Below are 21,042 nucleotides of genomic sequence, written 5' to 3' on the forward strand. Positions count from 1 at the left end.
TCTGTGAAAGTAGTGTGGGAAGATCAGACCCTGCTGCTAAATGACCCTTAAAAGAATGTTTGAGATTGCTATTGTGTGTAAAGCAAGCATCTGCACTGGAGAGTCCCTGACCATAAAATGATCTTGATGATTATTTAGCAAACCTACATATTTTACGGAGCATTGATAGGTTGTATATGGGAGTTCCCAATATTTACTCTCTCACACACTCATAAACTTTAACACAAACTTGTCTGACAATTGGTTTTGAACTTGCAGCCTCTCATGGCATTCATGTTTTTTTGTGCAAAGGCTGAACTGCTTAGGTTGCTATGTAAAGGATTTGCCTGAGTCAGAAAGGCATTTATGATAGCGACAGCCGCAATTGATTTCTTGGCTCTGTTACAATCGCTTTGAGACTCTTGTAAAGATTCGAGGGGGTCTCCTGAAAGTATAATGGGGCAATCTGTGTTGGAGGTATTGAAGCTCCACAGTGCAGTGTCAAATTGGGGATCATCATAAGAAAAAAAAGGTGGTGACTCACCAAACTTCCCAAAATCCCCCCCCTCCCCCTTGTAGGTTTACGGGAAATTGACAGCTTTTTTTCTACCCAGTCTCCAACTTCATCTTCTTGACATGCTAGACCCTCCTCTGTTCATAATCAGAAAAAAAGGAAAAATAATTGTGACACAATGTGTGTTTAAAAGTTGTGTTTAAAACTGTGTTAGCAGTTTCTGGCAGGACATTAACAATTTTCAAACTGAGACAGCTAAATCTTCGGTTGCATCTTAGCCAATAATCTTATATTTTCCATCTACCAAATTACTTAATCTGTTAACCAAAGCAGTTTGTGTTATATACAGATACTGGCGTTTTTTTTATGTTCCCAAGTCTGATTAAATTGAACATTCTGTAAACCTCATTGCCAATGTTGTAAGGGAGCTTATAATATTACATGTTGAGGTATTTTAACCCAAAGAGAGTTGTTGTGCATAAAATAATAAAAAATACCCCAAAACAATACTCAGATGAATACAGGATCCATGTGAATACTAGATTTTCACTGTATATTCAAGTAAAAATTGTTAGATCTACAGTATGTGTTACCAGGAAAAAATGTGTAAAAAATGTGCTTAGAGCAATAAAAATATTATGTGGTTCTCATTTATTCCAGTTCATTCTTCAGAAGCATTATATTGTGTCCTTTCTTGAGTCATGTACGATATTGGAATCTGTTATTCAGTTGCATTGGATGACAATAATATTGAGAAGCCTTGTGAACCGTAACAACTAGCTTTGTCATTGGTCCATATCAAATGATTTCCAGCACCAAAAATATTAACATCAAAAGATTGCATCATTTTTCCTTGGAAATCCATCAATTTTGGAGTAATTGAGTTGTTAACATCACAAATTAAGCACAATGCAAGATCAACAATTTTTTTCATGTCTATATTTTTTATGTCGAATTTTACTTATAAAAGTTATAAAAAACTTATACATAGCTGGATTCATGCAAATGCAATTAATGTATAATTTCCCAAACTTGGAGCGAAGGCTTTAATTCTGATCCTTTCAAACTGAAAACAAGACAATGCGATATGTTTTTATCATCATCAATATTCCATAAGTTTGATTTTATATAAATACTTAAACCCCACCATCAAGCCATCCATCCATCCATCCATGCATCTTCTACTGCTTATCCGGGGAACAGATTGCAGGAGCAGCAGCCCAGGCAGAGTTCACTCTCCCCAACCACTTAGTCCAGCTCTTCTGTGGGTATCCCAAGGCACTCCCGGGCTAGTGTAGAGACATAGTCCCTCCAGTATGACCTGGGTCTTCCCCGGGGCCGCCTCCGGTTTGGACATACTCAGAACACCTCAGCAGGGAGATGTTCAGGAGGCATCCTGACCAGATGCCACCTCATCATGACTCCTCTTAGAGCTCTTCCCAGATGAGCGTACTCCACACCCTGAGCCTCATCCCAGCCACTTCACATTTGGCTGAAAACCTCTCCAGATCACAGTCCAACAGAACCACATCATCCGCTAAAAGCAGAGACCCAATCCTGGGGCCACCAAACCAGACCAATCAACCTCCCAGGCTGTGCCCAGAAATTCTGTCCATAAAGTTATGAACAGAATCTGTCAAAAAGAGGAGCCCTGGAACAAATCCGACTTTCAACCAGCAATGCAGACAATGATCTGTCACCGATCATACAACTCCCCTTATTACAGGGTCAGGTATACCTTACTTCCATAGGACTCCCCACATAGTTCTCCACAGGACATGGTTGAATGCCTTCGCCATGTCCAACAAACGCATTTAGACTGGTTAGGCAAACTCCCATGTGTCCTCAAGAACCCTGCCGAGGGTGTCAGGCTGGTCCACTGTTCCTCGGCCAGGACAAAAACCACACTGCTCTTCCTGGATCTGAGGTTCAACAAACTGTCAGACCCTCCTCTCCAGCACCCCTATGTAGCCTTAAGGAACAACCTTTTTGACTACCTCAGCAACTTCAGCAGCAGAAATAGGAGAGGCCAACCCAAAGTCCCACGACTCTGCTTCCTTGGAAGGTATGTTGTCAGGTTTGAGGAGGCCTCAGAAGTATTCCCTCCACCGATCCACCACATCTCAAGTCGAGGTCAACTGTTCACCTCTCCCACTGCACACTGTTGACAACGTAATGCTTCCCCCTCCTGAGCCACCGGATTAGAGTTTCCTTGGCACCCTCTGAAGCTGCGTCCGGAGCCCCATAGGCCAGAAAGGCTCAATAGGACTTTTTCTTCAGCTTGACACATTCCCTCACTTGTGGGGTCCGCCAACAGGTTTGGGGATTACAGCCTCATCAAGCACCGACCACCTTATGGCCACAGCTCCGTCCACCGCCTCGACAACAGTGGCTCGACATCTGGAAACTCTGCCAGATGTTCCCAACAGACCCTCACAATATCTTTGGGTCTGGCAGGTCTAACCGGCCTCTTCCCCCACCATCAGTGCCAGGTCATCCAGAATCACCCCTCTCTTCACCCGAGTGTCCAGAACTTGCGGCAAGCCCAATGACATGACCACAAAGTCGATCGTCGAATTGTGGCCCAACGTGTGTTAGTGTCAGGTGCAAAGATGCACACCTTTGTGTCTGAACAGGGTGTTATGGACAGTCAACAATGAGTACAGATGTCCAGTAACAAAACGCTACTCAGGTTCTGATCGGAGGGTCCATTCCTCCCCAGTCACGCCTTTCCAAGTCTCACTGTCACCCACATGTGTGTTGAAGTCCCCCAGTAAGACAAGGGAGTCCCAGACAGGAGTGCTCTCTAGCAACCCCTCTTGGGACCTCAAACATGGTGGGTAGTCTAAACTGCTCTTGGGTGCATAGGCACACAAAATCAGTCAGAACCTATCCCCCAGCATGAAGGCAGGCTACCCTCTCATCCACTGGGTTGAACCCCAACATGCAGGCACTGAGTCTGGGGGCAATCAGTAGGCCCAGCACCTCTCACCACGGGCAACTCCATAGTAGAAAAAGAGTCCATCCCTTCTCAAGAGGACTGGTTCCAGAGCCTGAGTTGTGCATCAAGGTGAGTTCAACTGTATCTACCTGTCAGCCTCATGCACTAGCTCAGGCTTCTTCCACGCCACAGAAGTAATGTTCCATGTTCCTAGATCCAACCTGTGCAGTCGAGAGTTGGACTGCCAAGATCCCCCGCACCAGCAACCACCTGGCTCACATTGCACCTTACTCCCTTGGCCCCTCCTTTGGGTGATGAGCCCAAGGGAAAGGGGACCCACGTTGTCTCTTGGTTGCAGGTCATTATCCCACAGATAACAGTTACAGTGCAGTAGTGTGTGTGGTGAGGTTCAGGGCTGTTGAGACTCCTATGAAGTCAGATTTATTACTGTAAGAGCTGATATGAGTATCTTCTGTCCTATTCAATTTGTAGCAAAACAAATTCCAGTATCCATTCTCTCACACACCATCATATACTGCACATACCTTCATGTGTTCTAAACAGTTCATTACTTTCAGCTATATACTTCTCCTGCAGTTAGGGTCGCAGGGATGCTGAGGCCTATATTCCAGTCGTTATTGGACGAGAGTTGCTATTAAATAGCAGACAACTACATTTACACTGGCCAATTTTTTCCCATCCATTGTCTGCCGCTTCTCCTGCATTCAGGGTTTCGGGGGGTGCTATCCCAGCTGTCATTGGGCAAGATGCAGGGTTACACACCTGGAATGGTTGCCAGTCATTCGCAGACCCACATATTCAGACAGACAACCTGTCACGATTCCTCGGGTCCCCGGACCAGCGGCACAGTAATCACAGCAATTATCCTCTGCACCTGGAGACTACGCCACACCAGAAAGGAATTCAACTAATCAAGCAAGTATTTAAGTCGGACCCATGGTCTCAGTCGGCGTCCGGTCTAGTTCAAGTTACACCCTTGAATAAACCCACCTGCAATTCCATGAGCATAACGTAACAGAAGACCGGACTGAACTGCTCGCCCCCGGCCAGGCCTAGTTCCAGAGTTCCAGTGTGTTGGACGCCTCCCTGCGCCACTGCCTGATTCCAGCGTGGGCTGCCCCAGGCCGCCGCTTTCGCCCCCGGCCGCAGAGGGCCGCCGCTTTCGCCCCCCTGGCCAGGCCTAGTTCCAGCGTGTCAACGCCTCCCCACGCCACTGCCTGATTCCAGCGTGGGCTGCCCCCGGCCGCAGAGGACTGCCGCTTTCGCCCCCGGCCGCAGAGGACTGCCGCTTTCGCCCCTGGCCGCAATCTTGTCTTGAGGGGCACCGCCATACAGACGCCTCTTCTGGAGTCCTGTCTTGGCCAAGCAGCAGCCCCAAAAGAGTCCGACACCTCCCTGGTCGCAGCGTGCCCAACGCCTCTCCCACCTGGGCTCCTTCCTGAGACCCTCCCTTGTGAGACCCAACCTGCTGCTGGAGGCTCTCAAGATGAAGAGCCCGCCTCTGGCCAGCTCCACCACAACCTCCACGCCGGCTGTCAGTACTGCCGCAGCATCCTCTTTCACTGCTGCGCCCGTGTAGCCGAGTGGCTTAAAGTTGAAAATGGCGGTGATGGCGACGACGCCACAGCCTCTCGCCTTGCAGGCTCAGCCCACCTCTGCTGGCGTGGAGCAGCCCTCCGCCTTCACCCAGGTCCCCGGCCAGCTCCCGAAGCAGCAGCAGTATCGCCTCTCCTCCTGGACGAGGGTCCCCATCTCCACAGTCTGCCAGATCTCCTGGTCAGCCTGCTCCGCATCCCTGTGACCGTCCCCAGGGTCGCCCCCCCCCCCCCCCCTCGTCCATGGAGGAGAAGGCTGGAGGGGGGGGGGGGGGTACTGTCACGATTCCTCGGGTCCCCGGACCAGCGGCACAGTAATCACAGCAATTATCCTCTGCACCTGGAGACTACGCCACACCAGAAAGGAATTCAACTAATCAAGCAAGTATTTAAGTCGGACCCATGGTCTCAGTCGGCGTCCGGTCTCGTTCAAGTTACACCCTTGACTAAACCCATCTGCAAGTCCATGAGCCGGTGTCTGTCGTCCATGGGGGTAACGTAACACAACTCTTCACTCACTCATTCCCAATTAACTTGCATGGACTGTGGGAGGAAACTGGAGGACCCAGCGGAAACCCAGGCAGACACAGGGAGACATGCAAACTCCACGCAGAAAGGTCCCCTTGTCATACTCGAAATTGAGCAAGTGTCCTTTGTGCTGTGAGGCCAAAGTGCTAACCACTACGCCACCATGCTGCCACTCATTTCAGTTTTTACCCTTTGTTTTGATTATTAAAACTTAAAATTCTTGTGTTTTGATATATTTTAATACAGGTTGTTCATCAGGAGGAGTTAAGTTGACTGTGAATTGGTGCAAAGATTTTTTTTCCCTAGTCTTGTCTCATATTTTTTCATGTAACTGAGAACCATTTATGGTCTTACCTTTATTTGTATACAAAGTCTTATCCTTCTCCACAAAAAGCTTGGATGCTGTGTAAAAGTCCTCCGTGTATTACTTTATCTTGTTTCATTCATGTTATTTAATTACTGTATTTTCTGCACTATAAGGTGCACTGAATCATAAGGTGCACCTTCAATGAAGGGCCTATTTTAAAAAAAGCTCATATACAAGGGGCACCACATTATAAGGTGCATATTATAGAAGCTACAGTAGTGGCTAGGGTTGCGTTATGCATCCACTAAAAGGAGCAGCGCTTAAAGGAATGTTAACAAAACAGTCAAATAAGTCAGTCAAACTTTATTAATAGAATACAAACCAACGTTCTGACAACTCTGTTCACTCCCAAAACAAGTTAGAGCATTTACAATATAGTACCGTACGTACCTGTAGCTCTTACTGGTATTTGTGCCGTTTTCATTCAAACAATGTATTTCCAATTCAATTTGTCACAGTTTTCATAAAACAAAAGCACCATGTGCTACACCATCCCGTGTTCTACTGCGTGACTGATAGCCTTGGGTCTAAACTCTGTGTCTTAAGCGTGTCTCTTGAAAGGTGCCATTTTGGGGTCTTTATTCACTCAAAAGTAGTTTGGGACTGGAATTCACCTTAACCGTTTTTACCGCAGCTACTTCAGCAACGCACACACATACACACACACACAAATGGAAATGAAAATGCACACTTGCCCATTTCGCGCAGTCACATATCCCAGCATGCAACACGCTACTTCTTCTACGGGAGAAAATGGAGTAGGCGGCTGCTTTCCGTAGTTGCGAGACCTCTTGCGGCTCAATATTGATCCATATATATGGTGCACCGGATTATAAGGTGCACTGTCGGTTTTTGAGACGATTAAAGGCTTTTAGGTGCGTCTTATAGTACAGAAAATACGGTATTTGTTATTCTATTTTGCTTATAGAAGGGCGAAAGATACAAGCACCTGCCAGCTCGTGTGTACCCCTTTCAGGTATGGCACAGTCCTGCCCACCTCCCTTTTGTGACTTTAACCTGCGGTTTGTTCTCTGATCAGTGAGAATAATACTGTCACAAAGTTGCATGAAAGACATTCTATTCTGCAGGCCGTAGAAGGTCATCCATCCATCCATCCATTCTCCCGCTTATCTGGAGTTGGGTCGCGGGGGCAGCAGCCAGCGCAGTAAGGCCCAGACCTCCTTCTCCCCCGCTACATGGTCCAACTCATCTGGGGGGACCCCAAGGTGTTCCTAGGCCAGCCTGGAGACATAGTCTCTCCAGTGTGTCCTGGGTCTTCCCCGTGGTCTCCTCCCAGATGGACAGACCAAGAATACCTCCGCTGGGAGGTGTCTAGGAGGCATCCTGAACAAATGCTCGAGCCACCTCATCTGCCTCCTCTATGCGGAGGAGCAGCGGTTCTACTCCGAGCTCCCCCCAGATGACCAAACTTCTCACCCTATTGCTAAGGGAGAGTCCGGCCACCCTGCAGAGGAAACTCATTTCAGCCGCTTGTATCCGCAATCTCGAGAGGAGGTCAAGAGGAGGTCGAGAGGAGGAAGGAGAGACAGGAGGTCCCAGGGCTGGAGGATTGTGGGACCCTGCCTTGTGGGACCCCGCCTTGTGAGTGACCCTTGACCTAACCCTGTTGCTCGGCCCACCATGTCCCCCTCGTCTTGCCCTGCTTAAATAAAGAGTTCCGACCTGATTTCAACCTTGGTGGTGTGGTTCCCTGCCCAAGTCCGACCCATGACAGAATTCCCCGGCCAACATGGACTCGGGGAGCCCACCACCGGGGACCGGTCCCAGTCCCAAGGTGAATCTTCAAGGCCGCAAAGATGACTAAGGCCGCCGAGACAACCTCCCCGTTCCCGCTTTCATCCAAGGGGAGAGCATCAGCGTCCTGTCCCACACCCACCCAGGCTGGCTCCGTGGGGCGCCGGGAGGTGCCCATTGAGTGGGGGGGTACTGTCAGGATCTCCTCTCGGCAGCCGAGAGGAGACACGGCTGGGTCCAATTGACAATCAGCGCCAGCTGAAGCAGCGGCCAGCTGCCGCTAATCACCCATCTCCATAAAGAGCAACGGCACACCCTGCCCGGGGAATTCGAGAGGCGTGCGAGAGGAGGAAGGAGCGACAGGAGGTCCCAGGGCTGAAGGATTGTGGGACCCTTCCTGTAACCCTGCCCGAGAGACCCTTGACCCACCTCTGTTGCTCGGCCCACCATGTCCCCCTCGTCTTGCCCTGCCTAAAGAGTTCCGACCTGATTTCAGCCTTGGTGCTGTGGTTCCCTGCCTGACTACGCCCCCCCGACCTGTGACAGCTTCGCCTTTTGGCTCAGCTCCCCTTTACTGGACAGAGTACGCATTGCTGCAAACGCTTACCAATCCGCCTGTCGATCTCCCGCTCCATCCATCCCTCACTCCTGAACAAGACCCCAAGATACCTGGACTCCTCAACATGGGGCTGGACCTCTTCCTCAATCCAGAGTGGGCATTCCACCCATTTCCAGTTGAGCACCATGGTCTTGGATTTGGAGGCGCTGATCCTCATCCCAGCCACTTCCCACTCGGAACCGTTCCAGTGAGAGCTAGAGGTCATGGCCTGATCAAGCCAACAGACCCACATCATCTGCAAAAAGCAGGGACTCGAGCCTTTGGCCACCAAACTGGATCCCCTCGATGCCCTAGCTGTGCCTCGAAATTCTGTCCATAAAAGTTTTGAACAGAATTGGGGACAAAGTGCAGTCGTGGTGGAGTCCAACTGTCACCGGAAACTGATCTAACTTACAACCGGCAATGCAGACCAAGCTCTGACTGTGATCATACACGGCCCAAAAACCCCATATGATGAGTTTTGGTACCCCATATTCCGGGAGCAACCCCACAGGATTGACCACGCGATACGGTCAAATGTCTTCTCCAGATCCACAAAACACATATAGACTGGTTGAGCAAACAACCATGCTTCCTTGAGGACCCTGCTGAGGGTATAGAGCTGGTCCATTGGTCCACAGCCAGGATGAAAACCACACTGCTCCTCCTGGATCCAAGGTTCAACAACTCGGTGGACCCTTTTCTCCAGCATCGCTGAACAGACCCTACCAGGGAGGCTGAGGAGTGTGAAAAAGGGGTATCACCACCCAAGTCTGACAGTCACTCTGGACTGGTTGCCAGCCACTCACAGGGCCACATATACAGATAGACAACATTCACCCACTCACTCATTCAGCGCAATTTTAACCTGCTGCATATTTTTGGACGGTGGGAGGAAACAGGAGAACCCAGAGGAAACCCATGCAGACACAGGGAAAACATGCAAAATCCACACAGAAAGGTCCCCTTGTCAGAATCCAACCAGGGTCTTATGTTCTGTAAGGCTGAAGCACTAACCACTGCGTGACCATGCTGCCAAATATTTATCTTTATTTCATGTTATCAATATTAGGTTTTTTTTATTGTTCATAGTGACAGGTGAGGATCTGCCTCACCTTCCTCCCCTGACCACACATTACTGTTACGGTTGTTAAATTTTGAGCTGGGACTGTATGATGGTACAATCACTCTGACGTTTGGGAAAGCCATTCTTCAGGCATTAAGGCCCAGTCTGTATTTCAGTCTTACAATGAGAAAGGTATATTGAGTTTTTATTTTTGTGAGGATATAATCATATACCTCTGTGCAATTATTAAACACTTAACATTTAACTACTGCTCTGCACACCAAAGGTGCCATCCTTCCTTAGGAATCTCGACACACTTATGTCAGCCCTGCTTCCACATCGAAGAACTTTGAGATCTACTCAGCTCCTCAGTCAGCAGCTGGGTTTTGTTGAAAAGAAATCAGAGAGCTGACATGCTGAACACAAGTGTGAAATGGATAATGACAACATGTAGGGTCAGCAGCTTTCTGTCTTACAGGTCACTGGCTAGCTGTGTTAAATAGCATATAACACAGCAGAATAGCTGATGCATCACTTGGTTGTCTGGAATGATTTGTCCAAACCATTTTCCTGCTGAATATTATTTTATAATACAAATGAGTGAGCTGGATGTGAGTAAACGGAAGATTTGAACTGGATAAAACAAATTGACAGCAATTCAGTTGTTTTGGGGGTTAATTATGGATGGAATTACTACTTATCAAGAAATAATGAGTATGTGTTTTTGCCAAGGCACACACACACACACCATCTGTGTGTGTACCCGGTGGTAAAAAGCAGCACCTTGCAAGCATATTCAGAGGTGAAGGTCAATTTTTTCAGGGCCGTGTTACCACTCTGAATAACTTGGCATAAACAATGCCAGTTGCATTTCTGAAAGATTCTCTGCGTGGTGGCCCAAAGAGATCTCCAGATAACGGAGAAATAGTTGTAGTAAAAGAACTGAAATTTCACTTTGGGAGTGGGAGAGAAAAACAGAGAGAGACAGAGAAGAAGACAGACACAGAGAGCATTTGTTATGTGGAAAGAATGATTGCACATTTATTTAAAAAAAGTTGATTTATGTGTCCCCATGAAATAGAGTCACTTAATTTGAGTAAGTGGTGGTCAACTTCGTGGTCAAACAAATACAAAGGTATAGAAACCTGATGTGATTCAACATTTTATCTTATCCAAAAGCAGTTTCATTGCATGTCAATGTAATAACAGTGTGTGTATGAGTACATAGCAACAACTGTAAGGAGGAAATAAAATTGTAATTCAGTTCAACATTTCTGCTATGGGTGCCTGTGTGTTGCACTGTGTTGCACTTTGTGTGCATAAGCCGATTTTGTTTGCATGCTCAAAAATAATGTTAATGAATGATGACATTTGGAGCCCCAACCCCCCTTCCTGCTGGAATGATGAGGTTAACATCAATGAACATCAGTGAAATTACAGTCAGGCCCAATGCAGACGCATGAATGAGGCAGACAGGTCCACTAAACAGTGCTTGTGTACTGCTGAGTTAGTTGGTGTCGCTTTAGGTAAGGAGCCGCAGCTTCAATCAGACCTCACTAATTGACAAGCAACTCACTGGCCTCCAAGACTGAGTGTATAATTCAAACTGTTCGGGAAAGGTATTATTTTGCTGAACACTGAACAATGGGCTCAAAGATGTGTTTGCTAAGAGTGAATGGCCCAAAGGGCAGTTATGCAAGGCTGAGGGTGTGTGCGTGCATGCGTTCGTATGTGTTTCCTTCTCTTTTTGGCATGTATTGATAGCTTTCTGAATTCCAATCAAATTTGCTAGGTGCCAATACTGATAGTTTTAAAGATTTTCACAGATACTTGAACAGACAACAGAATTTTTCATTGTGACAAACATTATTACAAGGCACAAGTATGAGCACTTCACCATGTCTTAGCACTATTAACAAAAGTACTCTCAAGTGACTGGATTCGTCAGTCAGCTTTCCAATCACAATACTTTGAGTCAGCCACCATAGCCCTCACCAGGTGGCCTGTTACACAGTACATGTAACACACCTAAGAAGAACAAACCTTTAGGATGTTGGATGCAAGGTGAACTTTAAAGCAAATAGGGGAGGAAAACTACATGTTCATTCATTTGTTATCTACTGTACACAGATCCTGCTCATCGAGTTGCAGGGCTGCTGGAGCCTATCCCAGTTGTCATTGAGCAAGAGGCGGGAATCACCCTTTAACGGGTAGGACTTGTGTTGATGAAGTGATTTGAGTGCAATTAAACAGTAGACTATGGCCATTTGAGGTGTTTTTCTTGGTTTTTAATGGGAGGGGAAGGTTGTCTGCAAGTTCCTTATTGTCAGTCTTTATCATTATGTTCACTGTCATTGTATGAGACCAGTGAAAAGCTGTAGCTGTATTTGTTTGGTGCTTGTCTTGTTTGTATTGTGAATCTTTTAGGCTTGGGTCCTCTACCAGAGGCCGGGGGCTAGAAGGCTCTGGCCAGATCATGGCTGTTCCAAGGATTGCATTCATATGGAGAGGTTCTTCCCAAATCTACTGGAGCCATTCTTCCCCCTTGGGGATTACTGCATGAAGTGACCAGATCACAGCTCAGACAAATGCTTTTACCCACCCATATCCACTCTAACTACTCCTTTAGGTCCTGTTTTTCTCCAGCTTCTTAGTCTGTTTCTTCTTAATGTTATTGTCACTTGGGATTTTCACATCAACCACTATGGGTGTCTTCTGCAGCACCACAATCATGTCGAATGGGTTTGCCATCACTAATTTGTCCACCTGCCAAGTCCTACAGTAAGTTGGCTTTGCCGTTATGGATAATCTTTGAGGTGTCTTTCACCTTGATATTGAGACCTGCATTCTCAGTACAGATGTTCCTGGGTTTGATGTTTGTCACCTGGTTATGGCACTCTATGTACCCCTTCCCTGCCAGCATCTTACATACCACTGTTATCTGCTGAGTAGTCTCAGTGGTAGCCCTCAAGCTGTTGATAGTACATGCCATGCAGGGACTTGTCTGTTAGTAACAGCCCTTCTCGGTCATCCTTACTGGACTTCTGAGGCAATCATTCATCATACTAGCGCCCATCTTCCTAATTTACTCATGGAGGCAAGCAATTTCCTCCTCAAGGACTCAGTGGCTTTGATGCTCTGCCTTCCTGTTTTCAGCTTAGCCTCAGGATGCAAGACTCATGCATTGTATGTAAGGAGGTTCCTTGTCACAATTTAAATCATACTTTAATTTACACTGTGGCATGTTTCTCAGTGTACAAGTTCCAGGTAAAGATTATACTGACACACAACATGATTAGAATGATGGGTAAGCCAGATGAAGCAAGGTTGGTTGGTGGGGCATTCATATATAAGGCACTCCCAGAAAGAAGCACACAGCACTTGGGCAAAAATGAGCCAATGATCCAAGATGTTTTTACACACAGTGGGGGTTGACACTGTATATGATCAAGCATCTCTTGAAGTACCAAGAGGCTGTGAAGGCCACTCTAGCTAGACAAAAGCTCTGGTTCATGATGTTGACAGTATTGGAGTGGAAAAAACTGCTGAGCTTGGCAACACCCTCCTTGATCCATGCAGGCATACATCAACATATAACTGTTACGGTTTCAGTTATCATGGTAGAATACAGCTATGGCAACTGGACTTGTTTCTTGCTTTCGAAGATGTTTTAGTTCCTCTGTTCATACTGTGCAGCATTGCATTATTATAATCTGAACTGAAGAAGCCTCCCCTGTGAGAGGTGAAATGTCTTCAACAGAAAATAAACAAGTCCATTTGCCACAACAATACAACCATGACTGAGAACCTTCATAAACACTATTTTACCAGTTACTGAGTAGCTTTTTTAATTGAAGGTGCAATATTATTTTTTGCACAAAATAAATGTGCCATTCCTTTAAGATCACTCAGACAGCTACTGTGTTCATTTTACAATATCGCTTTTTTCTTGACTGGGAATTAGTACAATTAAATTCTCTCTTCTCCTAAATTATCAACTGCCTTCGATATGTGAACAAGCTCTTTAGGGCCAAAAATGTCACATGTGTTGCGGTGTTGCTTGCTCTCCCCCACTTTGAATACTATCTGGATGTCTCTGATGAAGACACAGCCAACATGATTCGGGCCCCTGCTTTTTGACTACATTGGCAACTTCAGCCCCGGAAACGGGAGAGTCCACCCTAACTCACAACTCTGCTTCCTCAATGAAAGGTTGCTTGTCGGGCTTGAGACCTTGAAAGTATTCCTTCCACCGATCCACAGTGTCCCGAGTCAAGATCAGCAGCCCACCATCTCCACTGTATAGTGTTGACAGCACACCGCTTCCCCCTCCCAAGCCAGCAGAAGGCAGACCTTAGTTCTCAAAATCTGAGTTTTTTGCCATGGCAACCTCCACAGCTGCGTGCCGCTTGGTGGTTGCCTTGCTCCCCGCCAGAAGTAACGTTCCATGTTCCTAGAGAATAGCTTCTGCAACTGCAGATCGGACTGCCAAGGCCACCACCCAGCTCACATCCCACCCAACCCCCTTGGCCTCTCCTATGGGTGGTGAACCCAAGGGCAGAGGGACCCAGGCTGCCCTTTCAGGCCGAGCCCCATGGTTGCAGGCCCAGCTACCAGGAACTCACCATCAAGTCCCGGCCCTGGGCCTGCCTGGGTACAAGGTACCCCTGTGACCCATGTCTGAGCAAGGGAAAACCAGGTTCATGTGTCTTTTTCTGGTTGTGGGCTAAGCACTGGGACAATACGGCACCTACGCTGACATCTGATTAGTCTACCTCCACTATGAATGGTCTGCATCAGGAACCATGAGGATAGGTGCTGAGTGGAAGTGTGCCTTCATAGCCCTAAAGGCAGTATCTGCCGACTGGGACCAGCAGAAAGGAGTCTTTGAGAAATTAAGGGCTGTGAGTGTGGCAGCAATGGGGCGATAACTGCAAAGAGTCACTTAAAGTTGGCAAGACCAGAAAGCGGTGCTGCTGTGTGCTGTTTTCAGGAACAGGCAAGGATCTTACCGCATCCACCCTAGCCATTTTTAGGCAACAATATATCCCAGAAAGGACACAGAGTGCCTTTGGAATGCACACTTCTCTGCTTTGACAAAAGTTCTCTAGCGGGCATTTGAGAACTCTTGGATATGTTTCTTGAGGAATCTTGAAAAGATAAGGATGTCATTGCACTGACGAGGCCTAACAGCATTACTAAGTATTCATAATGCCCAGAGGGTATGTCAAACAGCTCATTCATCCCCCTCTTGGATGTGGACGATGCTCATCCCCTTGAAGGTACCATGATTTGAGTTATGATAAATTCTCAACAAAATTTTCTTGCCGTGGCAACTTCACCTGATTTTCGTCATTTTAAGAGGTTTCACCCCCCCATCTGAGATGCTTTTTCAGTTCCGATGGCCAGTAGGGAGTTTCTGAATATAACTGCCAGGGTTGGAGGGGGTCTAGGTTACAATGGTCATACAAATGGGATAGTTGATCAGCAGAAACTAGATTGAAGGTGGTAACTGCAGTAATGGTGGTTGCCATGGCAAAAACTTGGGTGTCATTCGGCGGGAAGAAAGGTACAACTTTTGGGGATTCACCTGGATTGAATCTGAAAAGGTGAAGCAAATCAAGTCCAGTTTCCATGAAAAAGATTTTGACAGGAACATGGTGGCAAGCATTGCTGAGAGGGAGGTAATGAAAGGTAATGTAAGGAGGTAATGAAAATTACCTTAGCCTTATCTAACAATTAACAAAATCATGGTACTGGGCAGGAATTCCAGTCAAGTCAGAATAGGAGTAAATCATCTTCTGCAGATGAGCAGCGTCTTTACAGAAGCCATTGAGGGAGTGAGGGAGTGAGGGAGGGAGTGAGGGAGTGAGGGAGTGAGGGAGTGAGGGAGTGAGGGAGTGAGGGAGTGAGGGAGTGAGGGAGTGAGGGACATTGCTGCATAGCACAGAACAGCCTGGCAATGCAGTGACTGTGAACCTGGTACTTATGGAGGAGAGTTGATTGCACTGATGAGTTGCAGCTGTGTATCTAGGTGAGGTTAATGAGCTGACAGGGTGGGTGGGCCAGGCAGAATAAGGGGGCAAATGCTGGGCCAATGGAGAAACACTGAACAAATCAAGAAACCATTAGCACTGTGTCAGACCCCAGATTTAGAGGACGAGGTATATTGCATGGATTATCACACCATTTAATGAAACTAAAGCGAGTGGTTATGTCTGATTTCAGATGTCATCCATACAGCACCAAAAAAGAAAGCACTGGAGGATGTTTTTGAGGAAGAGGACACCCGTCTTTTTCTTCTTCTTCTTCTTCTTTCGGCTTTTCCCTTCAGGGGTCGCCACAGCGAGTCAACTTTCTCCATCTAACCCTATTCTCTGTATCCTCCTCTCTCACACCAACCACCTTCATATCCTCTCTCACTACGTCCATAAATCTTCTCTTTGGTCTTCCTCGAGACCTCTTGCCCGGCAGCTCCAATTCCAGCATCCGTCTACCAATATATTCTTTATCCCTCCTCTGTACATGACCGAACCATCTCAGTCTGGCTTCTCTGACCTTCTCTCCAAAACATCTAACATGTGCTGTCCCTCTGATAGACTCATTCCTGATCCTATCCATCCTGGTCACTCCCAAAGAGAACCTCAACATCTTCATCTCTGCAACCTCTATTTCTGCTTGCTGTCTTTTGGTCATTGTAACAGTTTCTAGTCCCTACATCATCGCTGGTCTCACCACTATCTTGTACACCTTTCCTTTCATTCTAGCTGAAAGTCTTCTATCACATAGTACCCCTGACACTTTTCTCCATCCATTCCAACCTGCTTGGACCCGCATCTACACCTCTTTTCCACGCTCTCCGTTGCTCTGGACTGTTGACCCTAAGTACCTGAAATCCTCCAGCTTCTTGATCTCCAGTCCCTGTAGCCTCATCGTTCCACCCGAGTTCCTCTCATTCACACACATATATTCTGTCTTGCTGCGACTAACTTTCATTCCTCTCCTTTCCAGAGCATACCTCCACCTCTCTAGATTTTCCTCAACCTTTTGTCTATTCTCACTACAGATCACAATGTCATCCGCAAACATCATGGTCCATTGGGATTCCTGTCTCACCTCATCTGTCAGCCTGTCCATCACCATTGCAAACATGAAGGCGCTCAGAACTGATCCCTGATGGAGTCCCACCTCCACCTTGAGCTTCTCTGTTGCCCCTACAGCACACCACTGTCTCACAGCTAGCATACATGTCCTGCACCAGTTTAACATACTTCTCTGCCACTTCTCGGAAGCTCACCCTGACCACCCAGACCCTTTCTCAACTCCCTGAAAACCATGCAACACTCCTCCCTTTTCAGCTTCCACCACTTTGTCCTCTGCTCTGCCTTTGTCCTCTTCATCTTCCTTGTCACCAGAGTCATCCTACAAACCACCATCCTATGCTGTCTGGCTACACTCTCACCTACAACTACTTTGCAGTCACTGATCTCTTTCAGGTTACCTTGTCTATACAAGATGTAGTCTACCTGCATGTTCCTACCTCCACTCTTCTAAGTTACCCTATGTTCCTGTTTTTTCTGGAAAAGGGTGTTCACTACAGCCATTTCCATCCTTTTTGCAAAATCTACCACCATCTGTCCCTATGCATTCCTATCCTGGATACCAAATCTGCCCATCACTTCTTCATCCCCTCTATTGCCTTCACCAACATGTCCATTGAAGTCTGCACCAATTACCACTCTCTAATTTCTGGGAATATTCTGCATCACTTCATCTAACTCATTCCAGAACTTCTCCTTCTCTTCAGATTCACATCCCACATGCGGGGCATAGCCACTAACAACATTGAGCATCACACCTTCAATCTCCAATTTCAGACTCATAAATCTATCTGACATTCTTTTCACCTCTGTAAGGACGTTCCTTACAAACTCCTCCTTCAAGATAACTCCTACTCCATTTCTCTTCTTGTTTGTACCATAATAGTACAACTTAAAGCCTGCTCCTAAGCTTCTAGCCTTACTAACTTTCCACCTGGTCTCCTGGACACACAGTATATCCACCTTTCTTCTCTGCATCATGTCGACCAACTCTCTACCTTTTCCTGTCATAGTCCCAATATTCAAAGTCCCTACTCTCTGTCCCAGGCTCTTTCCTTTCCTCCTCCTCTCTGCTTCCGAACACGCACTCCTCCTCTTCTTCTTGTTCTTGTTCTTCAACCCACAGTAGCCCAATTTCCATTACTACCCTGTAGGTCATCAGTACCAATGGCGGTCGTTGTAAACCCGGTCCGCGACCGATCCGGTATGGTATAGTTATGGTTGACTCACATGTTTGGTTTTGGCAAAAGTTTTACGCCGGATGCCCTTCCTGACACAACCCTCTGCATTTATCCGGGCTTGGGACCAGCACAGGGGGACACTGCTCCGTGCCCCCCCAAGGCAGGCTTGGAGAGACATAGGCCAGTGCCGCCCTGTGGCTGCATTCTCATCAACCTCCTCTATCTTACCCTATTCGCTGTATCCTCTTCCCTCACATTTTCTTCTCTCACGCCTTCTGCCTGGCATTTCCAACCCCTGCATCATTCCACCAATATACTTACTATTCCTGCTCTGTACATGAACAAAAAACCCTTAGCTTGGCCTCTGACCTCATCTTCAAAACATCTAGCCATGTCCTGTCCCTGTGATAGATCACTCCTGATTCTATCCATCCTCATCACTCCCAAAGATAGCCTCAACAACTTCATCTGTATGACCTCCAGCTCTGCTTCCTGTCTTTTCCTTAATGCTACTGCCTTTAAACCATACAGCAATCACTGATTACACCACTGTCTTGTAACCTTCTCCTTTCATTCTGGCTGTTACTCTTATCACACATTATCCCTGACACTTTCCTCCAACCAGTCCAATCTGCTTGAACTGGTTTCTTTACCTCTTTTCCACACCGTCCATTGCTCTGGACCAGGGGTGGGCCACCTTTTTGGCTCAGGGGCTGTATTGACTTTTAAAATTTGACAGACGGGCCGGCTCAGTACAAGATAAAAAAAACACATTTGTTAACAGTACATATCGGACTCGTCTTACATTTGCTTTGAATAAAAACAAGCTTGGTTTTGAAGGCTCTGACGTTTGCTTGCATTTCATGCACAAACCACTTTTTCCCTTGTAGTTTCACGTCCAGCTCATTCACGTGTGTCAGTATCTCCACAGTAAAGGCTAAATCACAAAGCCAATCAGCTAAGGCCAATCAGTCATTCAGCTAAGGAAAAATCCCATTGTTTGTCAAGTGAACATGTAGCTCAGTGGTAGAGCATGCCTTGCTCGTATGAGGTCCTGAGTTCAATCCCCGGCATCTCCACTGTAAGTTGCTTTGAATAAAAGCGTCTGCCAAATGACTGTATTCTATTCAAGTTGCTCCATAAATGAAAGCTCCCACATCCATTGATCCAGTCATTCAATCATTCACATCAAGTATGAATTCTGCACCAATCTTTGGCGGGCCAGATGTGGACTGCGGGCCGTAGTTTGAATGAGCTGGATGTGAAGCTACAAGGGAAAAACTGGTTTGTGCATGAAATGCAAGCAAATGTCCAAGCCTTCAAAACCATCCTGGTTTTATTGACAATGTTCAGGCAAATGTCAGACGAATCTGATATGTACTGTTAATGAATGCATTTTTTTGTATATGCATCATATCTTATGCAAACCCGGCCCGTCTGTCATATTTCAAAAGTCGTCGCGGCCCCTGAGCCAAAACATTTGCCCACCCCTGTTCTAGATCAACAAAGGCACAGAGAAACTCCCTCTGACCTACTCTGTACTTTTCTGATAGCAGTCTTAAGGCAAATACTGCATCTGTTGTAATTTGTATAGGCATGACACCATACTGTTGCTAACAAATGCTGACTTCTTTGTATGGCTCAACCTTACTCCTCTATTATCACAACTTTACGCATCTCCTTTATTCTTAAAAATGGGCATATCACTCTTCTTCTCCAGTCCTTAGGCATCCTCTGACTCTCCATCATTCCATCACTCTTCTAGCAGCTGTCTATACATTTCCCTCTCTATCCTTAATCCCCCCAAACCTGCTGCATATCCTTCCCATGTCTGTTTTTCCAACTTAATATTCCCCATCTTTATTTTCCAACCTAGCATACAATCAGGAGAGAAACAGTAGAAACATGCATTAAAGACAAACAGGAGAGCAAAACAGGACGTTTAGCATCTGTTAAAAGAGGGAAAAGGATATGCTGTGTTGTATATATATGTAGAACAGTCCAGTGATTTGCTATATTTAGTGGCAATGTTTCAAGGAACAACTGTCCTTTAACAATTCTAAGCCAACCTGTTTTATTTCTCATATGTTGTTCATTTTCTACTTAGCTCTTCTTCTTCTTTCAGCCTTTCCCGTCAGGGGTCGCCACAGCGAGTCAACTTTCTCCATCTAACCCTATTCTCTGTATCCTCCTCTCTCACACCAACTACCTTCATATCCTCTCTCACTACGTCCATAAATCTTCTCTTTGGTCTTCATTTATCCGGGCTTGGGACCGGCACAGGGAAACACTGCTCCGTGCCCCCCCAAGGCAGGCTTAGGGAGACATGGGCCAGTGCTGCCCTGAGGTTGCATTGTACTTTGCCCCCTTACTTGGCTTGAAACCCCCTGTTCTCAGCATCCACCTTTCGTTTACTCCTTTTTGGGGAGGAGGTAGTTGAAATTTGACATTTGCTCTGACTGCTGATGAAGAATGAAGCCAAAGCCCGCTTTGCTGCACTGCAGTGAGTTCACAGGCTACCGTTGCACTGTGGGGAACGTAGTATTGGTGGGTTCAAAACACCAGCGGGCGGCTGTGGCCTGGTTCTAATAATAATCAATTTCTTCCAAGGGGCCAGAGACAATTCGTCAAGGCCCGCAGCCTTTGACTTTGACATGTGTGCTTTACATGAACATGGCAATCGTTCAGTCTACTATCCAGAGTAGTGTACTTTATACACTTCAAGTGACTTGTCGTAATCGGACAGACATGCAGAAGGACTCTCCCAAATAAGAGGCACTTGATGGCCTACTACTGGGGCTCAACTGTACTGGCTAAATGCACAAACAGACAGACAATGGTTTTATTCATCATGTCTTATTTCTACTGACATTTTGAACTCTAAGAAAAATACATCACAGCATCTTGAAAGATACAGTACGCTTACCTCTCACATGTTGTTTTCAGTGCATGTGAGAATCAAGGGAGCTTGGTAAAAGGCAGGGACTTTAAACTCCCATTAATTATTTGAACAATTGGCAACAAATACTACAGTTGTGTGCCCAGCAGGAGAAGGCTGCAGGTAATTCACTTCTAGGAGGTTTTATTCACAGTGCAAAAACTTAAACAATCTACAAAAATCTCAGGAGACTTCTATTGGCACAGGCACACAGTTCAACTTAAATAGCCAGGCTACTGATTGAAATTCAGTTCAGGTCGGGAATGCCTCACAGGTGGAGAGGATCATTGGATGATTGGACCAATTAGGAGACAGGTGAATAGGATCTGATTGATGATTGCTGTGGTGAGGCTGGAGAGGGATTTCGTGGAGTAACTGGAGAGGGATTTTGTGGAATTGTGACAACTACACATAGTGGTTTCTCGTTTACTGATATTAAATGTAATTAATATAAAAATA

The sequence above is a fragment of the Fistularia commersonii genome, chromosome 23, assembly GCF_037954325.1.
Source record: "Fistularia commersonii isolate RoL2024-O1a breed Wild chromosome 23, RoL_Fcom_v1.0, whole genome shotgun sequence".
NCBI lineage: Eukaryota > Metazoa > Chordata > Actinopteri > Syngnathiformes > Fistulariidae > Fistularia > Fistularia commersonii.